Raw genomic sequence first — 13475 nt, 5'->3', positions numbered from 1 at the left:
AATCATGTTAAAATGCCACCATATGAGAGGAAATCAGTTATGGGAATATGATGCTGAGGTAAAGTATATTCCTTAATTTACTTATTATTTAATACTTAAGCTCAGTTATATATTTCAAAAACATTTAAATCCTAAGCTATTTTTTTCTGCATTGGCAGAATTGTATTTTCAAGGATGCATGCTCATATCTGATCACATTAGGATGGTATATCATATAAACAGGTTTTTGCCAAACTGGCTCATTAGTATAAAACACGAATGAGTAAAGTAAAATCATTTTTATGTGCTTAAAATTTATCTCCATGTACATGCCTAATATAAATTAGGCAAGAGGCAAGCTGAGCTTACATGAGAGGTGCATATGAAGATGTGCATACAGGACAGTATTGACAATATGTTCATATTATCAAATTTTAAATTTTACACCATTGTAATCTATGATATGTATGCTTCTCAACCTAAATGAAAAAATCTGACACGATTAACAAGATTTCTTTAGTATTGTAAAGAATATTGTAAAGAATTCTTTACTATTCACAATAGTAAATTCTTTGCAGAACTCAATAAAATAATTAGGCACATAATCAGCTAAGTAGCCTCTTCTCAATATAGCACACCTTTCTGCTAGAGAAGAGGGAGGGAAAACAAAAAAATTACTACTGGGAATTTATAGCCAGGCCATGTGTGAAAACCAGATCAGCCATCAGGTGGAGCTAATAAAAAAGAAATATTTTCCTCTGCTTGAGGAAGCTGCCTCGAAAACAGCCTCGTTTCTTTCAGTTCTTTGCTTAGCAAAATGAATTGGCCAACACATATAAAAGGTGTTATATTTCCCACATTATTAAATGATTATTTAAAAGAAAATTTATGATTTATTTATAAGAAGAACTAAGCTTTATTCTTACACGATAAATCATACAATAGAGGTCAATGAGTCTCGACAGATGCAGTGTTCTATGTAAGCCTAAAATACTCTGTAAGAGCAACATTTTAAAAATCAACCTATGGGTTTTTTGGTACTACTGATATTTTAACAAGACCTTTTAAAAAACTTTTTGAATGTCATTTTAATTTGCATGATTTTGTGGTTTCTTGATTTGAATATCAGGAAAATTTACTGAATTCTTATGGGATTTGAAACTCCTTATATAGCGTTAATTTGGGGCCTGAAGTTTATACAATGTTACGAGGCTCTTGGCCCACAAAACCTTCTTGTGGGACACAACACCCCGAATCCTTCCTGTGTTACACCAGTGGGTTCCATTCCGACTCTTTTGCCTTCTCAATATCTTATTTACCTTTTTTTTCCCTCTTCGACTGTTATCTATTATCATCATCGCCCGAATCCTTCCTGTGTTACACCAGTGGGTTCCATTCCGACTCTTTTGCCTTCTCAATATCGTATTTACCTTGTTTGACCACTGTTTTGTTTTTTTTTTTTTTCCTCTTCGACTGTTATCTATTATCATCATCGTTTATATTAAGCCTACAGAAGACATTTCCTCTACTAATACATACGGCTAAATCTAGACACTTAATCTCTACTCCTTTGGGGAGGAAAAGTGTAGATATATGTCCAGATGAAGTAGATATCCTGCAAGTAGTATTTATTTTTTAAACAAAACTTCTTGTTGTTGTTGCTATTTAATTTCTACCAAGAATCCAGGACATTTTGGGGCTTGTGCTAAAAATAAGGAAATCTAGCATATATCTATAAAGGAAGGGAATGATTGTACTTTTTGTATAAGATAAAGCAGTGTTGAATTTCAGAACACCATTTTTAGTCTTTAAACTTTTCTATATCTCTTGAGTGAACAATGGCTTCTATAGTCATAACTCAAATTTCTTCATTTCTAAAATAACTTTTGGTGGTAATTAGGTGTAAATTTTTGCTTATATTTTCTGTCAGCCAGTAACAAGGTTATTGAATACTAAGAAATTTTGAAAGATAAGCAGGGGAAAAAGTATATACCTTCACTTAAGATAAAAAAAAAAGGTTTTTTGTAAATTTACTGTTTTGGATGACTAGTAGTAGACAATAGACTTGCAGTATTTCAGAGCACTGTAATATTTTGTGTCATGTTAGCTTTATTTTTGGAACACACACAAAAAGCTTATAATATACCATAAATATTGATAAATTTTTATTTTAAATAAATAATCAGATTATCTCGATAATCATATAGCATAATTTACTCTGTTTTTATGCTTTCAAAATTAAATTGTGATGTTCAGTTTGTCTAATGACACCACTTTTCCAAATTTAAAAGTGTATAATTAATAATGTAGAGAAATTGGATGAGAATAGAACAATTGTAGGAATAATGCATTGCCTTTCTGGAAATTGCAGCTTTGAAATTTGATTTTATATGTGAGAAGGTCATTAAAAAAGAGATCATTTTTAATGAAATTGAAAGATAATATTTTGTGTGTGTGTGTGATTTCCTTTTAAGTTTCAAATTTAGGGTCCCTTTAGTCCACAGAATAGTTCCAACTTTTGCTACCCTAAGGGTGACTCTAGGACTAGAATCACCTGGGAATTTGTTAGAAATGTGGAATCTGAGACACCACACTGGAGACACTAAATCCAAGTATTTTAACAAAATCCTCAGGTCATTCACGTATATATTAGAGTTTGAAAAGGACAGGTCTAGACAGTGACAAACATCTACATATGTTCCATAGTCATTTTATACTGTTGAAAAATATTGCAAAGTTAGGGAAATGACAAGTCCCTCAAAGGACACAGGGGAGAGAAAGGGAGTAAAAGGGTGAAAGGTACTGAGACGGGAAGGAGTACTGCTTAGTGCCTCTATGCTTCTCAGATTCCAACCTGTGGAAAGTAGGCAAGTGCTGCTTACTACTTCTTCAATTCTTTTATCTTTTGCTAGCAAGAGCAAAATTATTCTTCTTTGAGAAACCTCTGAGGTGGTGCAGTTTCAAGGCAGAATAAAAATTGGTGGAGTGCATGGAATTACAGAACCAAAATGTATCCCTTAAAGTTCTCTTCTATCAGCCTTTATCAGGAGGAAACTAAAGCACAAAGATTACACCACTAGCAGCAGAGTTAGGATTTAGGTCCTAATAAAGTATTCAAAGTAAGGTAGTTAACAGTACAACTGTGAAGCTCACAGTGTGAACAGCTGAAATATTCCATCACCTTGTCTCCCATAGTCCTTTCAATCTTAGAAGGGAAAGTTATAAATAGGAGCAGAATTGTTGCAACAGCCAGAGAAAAATGGAAACAGTGTCAGGAAGCCTCAAAACAAGGAATCCAGCTGCTTTGGTTTTGTTTACTTAGATGGGGGAGAGGGAAAGAGAAGAGAAAGTTAATTGAGTGTCTATAATTCTGTTTTCTCATACAGTTTTTACAATAGTCTTATAAGACAGATATTATTCTCTGTATTTTTCACGTTAGTAAACTGAAGCATAAGATAAATGCCTGGTCTAAGTTTACACACTCAAGTTTCTGGCACTAAATCCAGCAATTTTTCTACTACACTACATTGTGTCTTGAGGTAACTGAAAAACTGGAAATAATTAGCTGGGTTTTTTGGGGGGTTTTTTTGGACCGGTAAGGGGATCATAACCCTTGGCTTGGTGTCGTCCGCACCACGCTCAGCCAGTGAGCGCACCAGCCAGCCCTATATAGGATCCGAACCCGTGGCCTGGGCGCTCCCGGCGCCGCACTCTCCCAAGTGAGCCACGGGGCCGGCCCATAATTAGCTGTTTTTAATGATGATACCCTAATAAGGTTAATGTACAGTTTGGATGAAATAATTAAATGCTATCAATTATTCACAGTACTAAATTTTGTTCACATAGAATTTCTCCTTTCTTTAACAATGGGAAAGATGGTCTGCAATAAATATGATCTGTTTAGATAAACAGGCAATCATAAAACTGCTTTGTCACTATGGTCTAATTGCTTACAAACTTTAGCTACACATATTCATTATATAATTAATCCATATCTAATTACTTCTTCTTTTAATTGAATGAAACTAAACACATGTTGGTAATAAATGCATATCTTTGGCCAGCTTTGATTTGAAATATAGAGTTTCCCACTTTCCTAACTAAATATTTCATACATAACACAAAAATGAATTTAATTTTCCGTCACTTTATACCTGGCCAAATCCATTTGATTTGGGAGCAACCTGGCCATCTTTAGCAAAATTGCAGCATACCCACCCGGTCTAGAATCTCTTGAATAAATTACTGAAACACTTCTGTTCCATGAAATGCCTATTGCCATAGAGTTAAACAAAAAGATTAAAAAAAACTAAATTTAAACTCTCTGAGACATTTTAAAAATTATTTTTATAAAGGTGTCTTTCATCCATCCATTCTACTCTATTCAGGTTTTCTTATATTCTGTTTGAACATCACAATTGTGTTCTAATCAATTTGAAATTTACATTTTCCTGCAATATGTGCATATAATCACGTTTCTTTTTGAACATCCAGGCAGCTACATACAGTGTGAGAATCTAATTTTAGATCAGAACTCTTTTGCTCAATAAACACTATGCAACAAAGGAAAAAAAAAGGGAGCAAAATATGATGCTAAAAATAAGTCTTTTTTTTCATGTGACTGAGCAAGTTGACTGAGAAAATACTTATTATGAATTCTATATCCGTCTGTATCAAATGTTTCCCAGAGTCACAATATAAGGAATATTTTTCAGTAAGTAAAATGTTAGATTGGTATTTACTGAAATCACAGAAGCCTATATTTAGACTTTACTTAATCTCCCCTCTTCTATTTACCTTTATCAGAAAGCGGGTAAATGGGAATATAATTTCAAGGTAAGTGATCTATAAATGCATCCCATGCATTTCCCTGAGTAGCATTCCTAATAAAAGCAGTGGCTCAATTTACCTTTTGAAGGATGTATACATTAGACAGATATTCCCTTCCATCTTCCCGTCAACCTGTTGCTGTGATTTCTCATTAGAATCAATTAGTGAGTAGGAATTTAAGTAGATTAGTGTTGCATTTGTAGTTCCTGTTTATTAGCAGTTATACTTGATTTTTAGAATTCCCCTATTTTATTCTACTGAATGCACAGACTACTTTGTCAGGAGATCATAATTAATATTTTTAATAACTTTACTGTGTTAATTTTTTTAATTATGTTTTTGCTCAGCAGGGGAAGTCCTATTATCTTTGCTATTAAATTAAATGTCTATAATAGTCTAAGTTTATTCTTATTTTGTTTATTGTTATATGTAATAACATAATCAATTGGGTCTTATTTTGTACTTTTCATATGCCATCTTTTAAACTTGGACCTATTTGATTATTTCTTAAATCAACTATGCAGTCATTTCTATTTATTCATTAAAATATTAAATTTTGTACTTAGTACTTTTTAATACAAAGGTATGACCTAATTTTACAATATTACGGTTCTTATTATATCATCAAAATTGTTCCCCTAGTTTGATTCCAGTTGGCTTTAAGTAGGAACTGTATCTGTGACACATCTTAAATAGCAAAACATACAAATATGTTTACAGGCAGAAATCATTAATTTTTTCTCTTATGCATCTTAAAATGGTATGACAATTTTTGCATCCAGGAAATACTAATGCTTTACATTTCAGGGGAGTACAATTAAGTAATGCTATATTTTAAGCAAAAAACAATACTAGCTTAGGGTTCATATTACCCTATTTTCTAGTAAATATTTTAAATAAACCTCCAGGAAAAGATATTTGGCAGCAAGCTGCATGGCAGCCTCTGTGTCACACTGCCTTCAAAATTGAGTTAACACGACAGTCTCTTCATGAAGCATTTGCAACAAATATGACAGAGGGCTGATATGCTTAATAAAGACCATTTAAAAAAAATGTTCATCCAATATAAAAACATGCAAAGTCTTGAATAAACAGCATAGGACAAATATAGATAGCCAATGAAATTGAAAAAGAAGTTTAAATAGCTATCAAATATAAATAAATAAAAAATCATTTCATGTGTGTTATTTTATTTATTTCTTTATCCTATCAATATGGCAAGAAATGTTTTTAATGGTAACACACAATACTGGTGAAGGTGCAGTAAAACTGCTCATTTCATGTGTGTTATTTTATTTATTTCTTTATCCTATCAATATGGCAAGAAATGTTTTTTAATGGTAACACACAATACTGGTGAAGGTGCAGTAAAACTGTCAGTAATACAGTATCCTGGAATATAGAAAGCACAAGAAGTGTTAGCTGCTACTGGTGCTATTATTATGGATTTATTTGGTAAACACCCTTGATAATATGTATTAAACTGATCTGTACCTTTTGACATTGTAATTTCACTTTTGAGAATCCATTTTTAAAGACGTTATTATAGATATGGACAGACATATTCAGAGATGTTTGTCACAGCATTATTTATAATAGCTCCAGATTGGAAAAACATTCCCCCAAATGGAAAAGTTAAATAAATTTTGACTAATCCATTTTATAGAAATTATTTCTTAATGGTATGTTTTTAGATTATTTTAATGATAGGAAAAAATGCCCCCGGTATAAATGGAAGAAAGATATTTAATTAGATGACCTCAATTACAGTCATGCCTCGCTTAATGACTGGGATACGATTAATTTCAGAAATGTGTTGTTAGGCGATCTTGTCATTATGCAAATGTCATAGGATGTACTCTAAACTTTATACCTAGAAGGTATAGCTTACTACACATCTAGGGTATAAGGTATAGCCTGGCTCCTAGGCTACAAATCTGTACAGCATGTTCCTGTACTGAATACTGTAGGCAATTGTAAATGATATTTATGTATCTAAACATATGTAAACATAGAAAAATAATTTTTCAGCTCCATTATAATCTCATGGGACAATCATCATACTCATATAAGGCCCATCATTGACTGAAATGTCCTTATGTGGTGCATGACTCTATTTAAATATACACAAATGATAAAATTACTAAAATAAACATAAAATTTTAATTGTCGCTTCTATACAGAATACACAGAAAAGATAAATAAATTATACTTTGTTTTCAAGGGAATAAAAACACAGTAATTTTGTGAGTTTTTTTAAATGAAAAAGTTTTTATTTCAATGGGGTTGAGATTTCTGATTTTTCTCCTGGTATATAGGTTTTTAGAAGTACCTGGAATGAAATTTCTTTGAATATTTTTTTCATGGTCGTTCATGTAATAAACATTTCGGTGGAGAATATTACGGTTGTGTTTTTATGAAAATTCATATCATATTTGCACTCTGGGGTCACATTTCTTGAGCATAAGCAAAATATTTTTGTTTCTATTTTATACCATGGAAAACTTATAATTCATTTTTCTTTTTAATAACACATGAAATTTACAATCACTAGCAATAATATCTTTGAAGTTAACATGACATTTACCAAGAAAAGTTTACTGCAGAAGAAAAATCACTGGGGGTAGAGGATGATCTAGCCTAGAAATTTCAAACAGTATAGATAGGAAATTTGGGTTTGGTTAAAAAAAATAGTCTGCTTAACAAATCAAACTCTGTAGTTAACAGTATCATTTCACATGGAAAATATATGCTATAATATTACATTTCCTATCTTTGTAAGTCATTTATCTACCATTTTACTGTAGAAAATAAATCTTTGAAAAGGTAAATCCAATGATTTGTGTCCATGAAGCTGCCCAAGAGATGTAGTTTAATTTTAATAGAATTTATCTTCTGCACTGGTCTTTTACTAAGTGTTTCCATCAGCAAACATAGTCAGTGTCTCTCATGGGAAGGCCCTGGGCTTACTGATGTAGGTAGCTGTGGTCCATGGCCTTTCTGGAGCTTATGCTCCTGTGGAGGAAATAGATGGAAAGCAACAAATAAACAAATTAATTAATTAAACATTATGTTTGGAGAATTAGATCAAGTTAAGAGGCCAGAGTTGATCTTTTCCTTTTTCCTCCCTTCATTAACTTTGTAATTGACATCTAATGAGAGTGGCAATACACAGGTGGAACCCTTATAACCACCACCAGGTTAGCCCTATGAAAACAAAGGTGCAAGCAATTTGAGTGCCATACTGTACAAAGTAAAGTAAAGCCCTAAAGCTAAATTATCCCCGAAATTCTTCCCTGGTGTCTACTCAATGTCCACTCACAAAATCACTCATTTTAGTAGTTGGATGAACACTGAGAATGTAATCTTTTCTATCCAAAATTTTGCCCAAAATGTTTCATCATTTGATCTTAAGCCCCTCTCCATATTTTGCCTTATCTCCATTTCCTCCTACTGAATACAGTTGATATCAAAGCCACCCAAAAGGATGTGGCTCACAGCTCCATGGAAGCAATTATTGTGATGTGTGCCTTTCATCCTTCTCGGGTAGAAATTGTATGTTGTCCTGGATGATTGATTTATTACTGCCTTTGTATTTGATTTTGTCATTATTCGTTATTTTCTTTGTCAAACAGACCCACACTCTTCTTCACATAATCACCCAGTCCTGTCTCTCAGTAAGCAAAGTAGCTGATGGCTCCCATCATCCCACTGTGGAAACATGTAATGATAGCACTTTGCAAAAATGGCTGCTAAGAAACTATACAAGAATGGAAGTTTTTAGAAATATTTTTGGAAATTCTACTGATTACATTCTCTAATAATTTTTAGAGGTTTGTGTTTCAAACTTTATTAAATTTGTTTTAGTATTTTTGTTATGTTTGGCTATTGAAACCTGGAAACTTGCTTCTTTAAAATGGTGTTAAGAAAAATTTTTATGTACTACTTCTTAAGGGAGTTATTTTTCTGTCTTTTACTCCTTACCTGTTCATTAATTTGGAGACTGCATAGATTAAGTAGTGTTTAGTCTATCATTAATGAATATGTATTTTCCAGTTTTTTTTCTTTATTTCAAATATATATATATATATATATGCATAAATATAATTGGTGGAATATATTACATATTAACTCTTTTTCAAGGTAACTATCGCCATGTCTATATGACAATAGATTTTGATTTTCATCAGAGCTGAGAAAAATGAATAAAAAACATAGCCAAAAAATGGATTGTTTTCGGAGCACTGAAATTATTTAATTTTGTTAATTTTTACAAGATATTTTGGTTGTATGCAGACATAGCATATCCTTTCTAAAAATTTTAATTATTTTAATCCAAAACACTGAGCAAATGTATTATTAAAGACCACCAAAGGTGTAATTTTCAATGATGTTATGAAGAAAATTATTTCTAAGCCTGTCTTTGTGCTTGGTTAAGTAATATAATTAAAGCAATAAAACCTTTTTTAAATTTGCATTTTTTTTATCACTCACTAGAATGATTTGTGACTATCTTCTCAGTAAGCAATAAAGTGAATCATTCAGTTCAAATCAACCAACTGGTATGGAATTCTTATAAAGAGTGCAAATACGAGCATGTCCTCCTTGATTTTAAGGGGTTTATTGTCCAGTATATAAAGGATTGTACTTTGCCTAGTACCTTATTATGTGAACACATGGGAGGTTCAGAGTTTTTCTGGTTCAGATGAACCAGTTAAAAATTGTTAGTGGAGGAGACAATTGAGCTTGGAATGCTTGTGACAGAGCAGGAAACGGAGGTATAAGAGGGGAAGACGAAAGGGGTATTGTTTAGATTAGAGTTACATTTGAGACAAGGACATTCTGAACATAAGCATTGGAAAAGCTGGAAAAGTGCACAACTTCTGCACAAAGAAAACTTAGTACAAAGCAATTTATGTATATTATCTTAGTGTGTTATCAAAGTAACCATACCTGGTATGTACAATGCCACACAAGGGATTTTAGGCTTAACTAAACATTGAATCCCACTAATGTACTTATAGAGTTCTAGGGTGGAGACTACAGCTTGCTTCTCTCAACAGAAGGACCTGCAGCAGTTCCCACAGCCCTTCTTACGGCTTCTTGGAGCTAGCTTCTCCATAGGCGACAGTGTGCTGCAAGATGTGATCCACATCAGGCGAGTGTAGAAAAAGTTCTGGATTAAAAGCCTTATCCTCACAGGATGTGACAGCTCCTATAACAATTCCATAGGCCTAGTTCCCAGGAATCCAGCAGAACATGCAAAATTACAAAAGTCTTTGCACTTACCGTAGCCCCAAACATGGCTTCCTGTTAAATATTTATATGCAGTTTATCAGACACAGGTCATTTTTGCCATAAACGACGTTGCCTGGAAACATAGTTAACATTTTTACTCTTATCAGGTTGCCAAGAAAGCAGTTAGATAGTTGACTGAAGGTCAAAGTTTTTAAGCAGAAGGGGAAAGGATATTTAGGAGAATAGGAACTCACACTTAGGTATATATGAGACTAAAATGTCTGATTTTCTACTGCACTACAATAAAAAAGAGAGTTCTGGGGTTGGCTCTTTGTTATCTTTCCAACAGTAGGTTTTGACTATTAATGAATTCCTTCAGAGGAAATACTTATGCATTTTTTTTTTAGAAAGTACAATACTTCCTAGTATTTTTTAAATTGTCATGATATATGTAGTTGACAACACATATTCAATAAGATCCTTAAAGAAAAGTCTCAAAGTCTATATTATATTTTGACATAAGGTAACTGATAATTGATCAAAGCATGCAACTACTGTGGTGTGTGAACAGATCCGAGTAACATCAGTGCTTTCTGTGTTAGCTCAATGGACAATAACATACTTGACAAGCATAAAATCATACATTTTTTTAAAAGAGGATCTAATAGAAGCACGCGATGGTAAGTGATTTTTGAAAGAGAATAAATATGCAGAGGACATCAGATACGTAACAAAAATAAAAAATATTTTGTTGATTTTAACTAGAACTTTAAAAAAATTTATCGAAACAAATTGATTATACATATTTATGGGGTACAGAGTTATGTCTCATACATGTACACAATGTGTGATGATCCATTCAGGACAATCAGCATATTCATCATTGCAAAACCCAATTATTTCTTTATGATGTGCACATTTGATCTCTCTACTTGTCACTTGGTAACATGCAGTAAATCATTGTTAATTATAGATTCCTGGGTCGACTGTATACCAGTAGGACTTGTTTTTCCTAACTGTAATTTTGTGTCCATTACCAGCCTCTCACCATCCCATTTTAGAAAACATATATTGTTTTTGTTTTATTTTGTATCTTTTATTTTTTTCAAGCTGGCTGATGTTTGAATTTCTGGCACCATAAGCATAAATCAACCATCTTCTTGCCTATCATTGTCCATTTCCTTCATTTTTTAGTATAAAGAGCTTGATTCCATGTATTGAAAGCGCAGCTACAAAGGCCTCAATCTTGAAATTTCCTTCACATCTAATACCCTTGCTCTTTTTAATTTCCTCCTTGCTGTCTATTAGGCATCCTCCACCACAAGCCTATGCTCCCTGGACCGCATTGTTGTGAGAAAAGATGGAATGGTTGGGGAATTTTTCATATAATATGGTTCTAGGCATTGCTCATGAAACTGAACAGAATTATATATTATTAGTATGTATAAAGCATATTGAGTTAAACTGTGTATTTGTAAAGTCTAAAAAGGTGATTTCAAATGTATATAGAAGTCCAAAGAGAGGATATATAATGACTGGTTAACTTGACACAATTATTGGAATTATGAAGAAAATAAAATATACATATATCATTTAAAAATATATGATCATCATTCCCCTATTTTTATTTGATATTGATCATTTCTTAAGATTCTTAAAAATGAAGATGAAAATATGGTGAGACTATCAAGTAAGACAGATCATTTGTTGCTACAGTAATTACTCTTTCACATTGAATGTCTCATGGTCACCGATACAATGGTTTGCTTAGTATTTTGAAATGGAAACATCTCTAGCAGTTTTGTTCATTTGGGTCACAGCTGTGACATCTATTTGCATACTTACCAAATGGTTACTAAATAACGCATGCTGAAGAATAACCTTTTACCAAAGTTTGTTAATATTTACAGCCTTCATCTGAACTCAGAGCTCACAAATGGGCTTTTTGCAGGGGAGCCTGAATGCCTGGCAACACATGATAAATGTTGACCAATTTCTTTAATCACCTGCAAATACAGGTGCATTAGACAATGGTGACTCCATAGCAGTCAAAGTTGTATAATAATTAATTCAGAGACACCTGTGCACAGCTCCTTTTACAAGCATATCACAAGTGTATTACACTAAAAAAAAGATAGAATTTTTTTAAAAAGCAGATTTACTCCGATGTGTTAGTAAAGGTAAAGTTGAAATAGGCTGCACTAATTATTTGGTTATCTTTTACAGAGACTAACCTTGAGACATGTTAACAGTAACCAATGTCTCGATGAACCTTCTGAAGAAGACAAAATGGTGCCTACCATGCAGGACTGTAGTGGAAGCAGATCTCAACAATGGCTGCTAAGGAACATGACCTTAGGGGCATGAAGACCGTTTCCCCTAAGCCATGAATGTGTCTACACTTTTGTTTTTCCATTATTTCGATTAGGAGAAAATATTAACTTTGCTGAATTGAAAGTTTTAAAAACTCCTTTTAGTATTCTAAAACACAGTTGTTTATAATTCATTTTTAAGAACGTTTGCTTATTTCCCTACTAAAATTTATATCTGATTGAAGAAGCACACACAAAGTATAAAAATAGCAAACTGTTATTAAACAGCATAACAACTTTAAAACAAATTGTGTTTGCTTTAAAAAATCTTCATTGCCCTCATATCACACAGGTAGTTGGGGAGTTATTTTATCTGTTGTTGTCATAGTGATTGAAAGAGATAATGTAAATGCCTTATAAAATATCTTCATTATAAAATATTATCAATTGCTTTTTACTCACTCATTCTACTGGACCGTCATGGGAACACGTTGAATTTCTATGTCAACAGCAGGGTCACATGTTAAATTATTTCTGAGTAGTGAATTCATCATAGAAAATATTAGTTCCAAGTTTTGTACCAGGAAACAAGTTAAATTGGGTAATGAATTTGTAGTGGATTTACAGAAGCACCATATTTAAACAAATGTGAATACAAAAGAGAAGGAGATTTTGAAAATTCATGAAATAAAAAGAAATTACCAAGACATGGAGTGAAACAAGATGAAGCTAAACTTCAGCAATTAAATTGTGAGAGATACTCTGTCTGGGTTGCAATCGCTCCTGACAACAGGCTGAAGGTGAACAATCTTGTCCCAGAGTTGCTGTTGGAAACTCAGACCTTAACCCACTGTCTTTGTCTTTGCCACTTATGCTGTACAGAGTTGTAGCTGAAGGGTAGAGTTTTAGACCTAATTTTTAACTTCTTTGAATTTAAAAATTTTAGTTAGGTCACTATGGTCATGTTAATTTCATATTTTAAAAAATGAATACATTGCTATCAGAATTTCACTGCTGTGCTATAGTATCTAAAGTTTTCATCGCCAGGGGTATGAACTCAATACACATTCATTAAATTTTTATTTTAATTAAACTTCTAGATACCATTTGCCATAA

The 13475-nt window shown here is 32.7% G+C and overlaps 1 long non-coding RNA gene across 1 annotated transcript; it reads left to right on the top strand.

Moving 5' to 3' along the window:
* On the top strand, positions 1-12816 carry LOC103610682. Its single transcript, XR_552227.1, has 2 exons — positions 1-58; positions 12274-12816. It is a non-coding gene; the product is annotated as an uncharacterized LOC103610682 (long non-coding RNA).
* Positions 12817-13475: the final 659 nt, after the last annotated feature.

The sequence above is a fragment of the Galeopterus variegatus genome, unplaced genomic scaffold, assembly GCF_000696425.1.
Source record: "Galeopterus variegatus unplaced genomic scaffold, G_variegatus-3.0.2 Scaffold11571, whole genome shotgun sequence".
NCBI lineage: Eukaryota > Metazoa > Chordata > Mammalia > Dermoptera > Cynocephalidae > Galeopterus > Galeopterus variegatus.
The sequence above is the reverse complement of the archived record's forward strand: the minus strand, read 5'-3'. Positions and strand labels throughout refer to the sequence as shown.